Below are 3704 nucleotides of genomic sequence, written 5' to 3'. Positions count from 1 at the left end.
CTTCCATTGGGCGCCCTCTTCACAAATGACTGTGAGGACTTGGTCCAACCTTTGATCAAAGTTGACCCTTCTAGTGTAAGGATGTTCATCTCCTTGCATCATGGGCAAGTTGAATGCCAACCTTACATTTTCCGGACTAAAATCCAAGTATTTCCCCCGAACCATAGTAAGCCAATTCTTTGGGTCCGGGTTCACACTTTGATCATGGTTCTTGGTGATCCATGCATTGGCATAGAACTCTTGAACCATTAAGATTCTGACTTGTTGAATGGGGTTGGTAAGAACTTCCCAACCTCTTCTTCGGATCTCATGTCGGATCTCCGGATATTCACTCTTTTTGAGTTTGAAAGGGACCTCAGGGATTACCTTCTTCAAGGCCACCACTTCATAGAAGTGGTCTTGATGCATCCTTGAGATGAATCTTTCCATCTCCCATGACTCGGAGGTGGAAGCTTTTGCCTTCCCTTTCCTCTTTCTAGAGGTTTCTCCGGCCTTGGATGCCATAAATGGTTATGGAAAAACAAAAAGCAATGCTTTTACCACACCAAACTTAAAAGGTTTGCTCGTCCTCGAGCAAAAGAAGAAAGAAGAGAGTAGAAGAAGAAGAAATGAAGGAGATGGAGATGGCTTTGTGGTTCGGCCAAAGGGGAAGAAGGAGTGTTTAGGTTGTGTGAAAATTAAGGAGTGAAGAGGGGTATATATAGGAGTGGAGAGAGGGTTAGGGTTCGGCTATGGGAGGGTGGGTTTGGGAGGGAAAGTGTTTTGAATTTAAATGGTGGGGTAGGTGGGGTTTTATGAAGGATGGATGTGAGTGGTAAAGAGAAAGATGGGATTTGATAGGTGAAGGGTTTTTGGGGAAGAGGTGTTGAGGTGATTGGTGAATGGGTGAAGAAGAGAGAGAGTGGTGGGGTAGGTGGGGATCCTGTGGGGTCCACAGATCCTGAGGTGTCAAGGAAAAGTCATCCCTGCACCAAGTGGCGAGCAAAAATGCCCTTTGTGCCAATTCTGGCGTTAAACGCCGGGCTGATGCCCATTTCTAGCGTTTAATGCCAGCTTCTTGCCCTTTTCTGGCGTTTAACGCCAGTCTGGTGCCCCTGTCTGGCGTTAAACGCCCAGAATGGTGCCAGACTGGGCGTTAAACACCCATCTGCTAGCCTTACTGGCGTTTAAACACCAGCAAGTTCTCCTCCAGGGTGTGCTGTTTTTCTTTCTGTTTTTCATTATGTTTTTGCTTTCTCAATTGATTTTGTGACTTCTCATGATCATCAACCTACAGAAAACATAAAATAACAAAGGAAAATAGATAAAATATAACATTGGGTTGCCTCCCAATAACCGCTTCTTTAATGTCAGTAGCTTGACAGTGGGCTCTCATGGAGCTTCACAGATGCTCAGAGCAATGTTGGAACCTCCCAACACCAAACTTAGAGTTTGAATGTGGGGGTTCAACACCAAACTTAGAAGTTGGTTGTGGCCTCCCAACACCAAACTTAGAGTTTGACTGTGGGGGCTCTGTTTGGCTCTGTTTTGAGAAAAGCTCTTCATGCTTCCTCTCCATGGAGACAGAGGGATAACCTTGAGTCTTAAACACAAAGGATTCTTCATTCACTTGAATGATCAATTCTCCTCTATCAACATCAATCACAGCCTTTGCTGTGGCTAGGAAGGGTCTGCCAAGGATGATGGATTCATCCATGCACTTCCCAGTCTCTAGGACTATGAAATCAGCAGGGATGTAATGGTCTTCAACTTTTACCAGAACATCCTCTACAAGTCCATAAGCTTGTTTTCTTGAGTTGTCTGCCATTTCTAGTGAGATTTTTGCAGCTTGCACCTCAAAGATCCCTAGCTTCTCCATTACAGAGAGAGGCATGAGGTTTACACTTGACCCTAGGTCACACAAGGCCTTCTTGAAGGTCATGGTGCCTATGGTACAAGGTATTGAGAACTTCCCAGGATCTTGTCTCTTTTGAGGTAATCTTTGCCTAGACAAGTTATCCAGTTCTTTGGTGAGCAAAGGGGGTTCATCTTCCCAAGTCTCATTACCAAATAACTTGTCATTTAGCTTCATGATTGCTCCAAGGTATTTAGCAACTTGCTCTTTAGTGATATACTCATCCTCTTCAGAGGAAGAATACTCATCAGAGCTCATGAATGGCAGAAGTAATTCCAATGGAATCTCTATGGTCTCAGTGTGAGCCTCAGATTCCCATGGTTCCTCATTGGGGAACTCATTGGAGGTCAGTGGACGTCCATTGAGGTCTTCCTCAGTGGCGTTCACTGCCTCTCCCTCCTCTCCAAATTCGGCCATGTTGATGGCCTTGCACTCTCCTTTTGGATTTTCTTCTGTATTGCTTAGAAGAGTACTAGGAGGGAGTTCAGTAATTTTCTTGCTCAGATGTCCCACTTGTGCCTCCAAGTTTCTAATGGAGGATCTTGTTTCAATCATGAAACTTTGAGTGGTTTTGATTAGATCAGAAACCATGGTTGCTAAGTCAGAGGTGTTCTGCTTAGAACTCTCTGTCTGTTGCTGAGAAGATGATGGAAAAGGCTTGCCATTGCTAAACCTGTTTCTTCCACCATTATTATTATTGAAACCTTGTTGAGGTCTCTGTTGATCCTTCCATGAGAGATTTGGATGATTTCTCCATGAAGGATTATAGGTGTTTCCATAGGGTTCTCCCATGTAATTCACCTCTTCCATTGAAGGGTTCTCAGGATCATAAGCCTCTTCTTCAGATGAAGCTTCCTTAGTACTACCTGGTGCATTTTGCATTCCAGACAGACTTTGAGAAATTATATTGACTTGCTGAGTCAATATTTTGTTCTGAGCCAATATGGCATTCAGAGTATCAATCTCAAGAACTCCTTTCTTCTGATTTATCCCATTGTTCACAGGATTCCTTTCAGAAGTGTACATGAATTGGTTATTTGCAACCATTTCAATTAGTTCTTGAGCTTCTGTAGGCGTCTTCTTCAGATGAAGAGATCCTCCAGCAGAGCTATCCAAAGACATCTTGGACAGTTCAGACAGACCATCATAGAAAATACCTATGATGCTCCATTCAGAAAGCATATCAGACGGACACTTTATGATTAATTGTTTGTATCTTTCCCAAGCTTCATAGAGGGATTCTCCTTCCTTCTGTCTGAAGGTTTGGACTTCCACTCTAAGCTTACTCAATTTTTGAGGTGGAAAGAACTTTGCCAAGAAGGCATTGACTAACTTTTCCCAAGAGTTCAGGCTTTCTTTAGGTTGTGAGTCCAACCATGTCCTAGCTCTGTCTCTTACAGCAAAAGGGAATAGCATAAGTCTGTAGACCTCAGGGTCAACCCCATTAGTCTTGACAGTGTCACAGATTTGCAAGAATTCAGCTAAAAACTGATGAGGATCTTCCAATGGAAGTCCATGGAATTTGCAATTCTATTGCATTAGAGAAACTAATTGAGGCTTAAGCTCAAAGTTGTTTGCTCCAATGGCAGGGATAGAGATGCTTCTCCCATAGAAGTCGGGAGTAGGTGCAGTAAAGTCACCCAGCACCTTCCTTGCATTGTTGGCATTGTTGTTGTTTTTGGCTGCCATGTGTTCTTCTTCTTTGAAGATTTCTGTTAGGTCCTCTACAGAGAATTGTGCCTTAGCTTCTCTTAGCTTTCGCTTCAAGGTCCTTTCAGGTTCAGGATCAGCCTCAACAAGAATGCTCTTG

General features: G+C 43.5%; 1 non-coding gene across 1 annotated transcript; it reads left to right on the top strand.

Moving 5' to 3' along the window:
- Positions 1–3070: 3070 nt before the first annotated feature.
- Positions 3071–3178, top strand: LOC112764018 (small nucleolar RNA R71). Its single transcript, XR_003182978.1, has one exon. It is a non-coding gene; the product is annotated as a small nucleolar RNA R71 (small nucleolar RNA).
- Positions 3179–3704: the final 526 nt, after the last annotated feature.

The sequence above is a fragment of the Arachis hypogaea genome, chromosome 2, assembly GCF_003086295.3.
Source record: "Arachis hypogaea cultivar Tifrunner chromosome 2, arahy.Tifrunner.gnm2.J5K5, whole genome shotgun sequence".
Lineage (NCBI taxonomy): Eukaryota > Viridiplantae > Streptophyta > Magnoliopsida > Fabales > Fabaceae > Arachis > Arachis hypogaea.
Note: the sequence above shows the minus strand (reverse complement) of the source record. Positions and strands in the feature narration are given on the sequence as shown.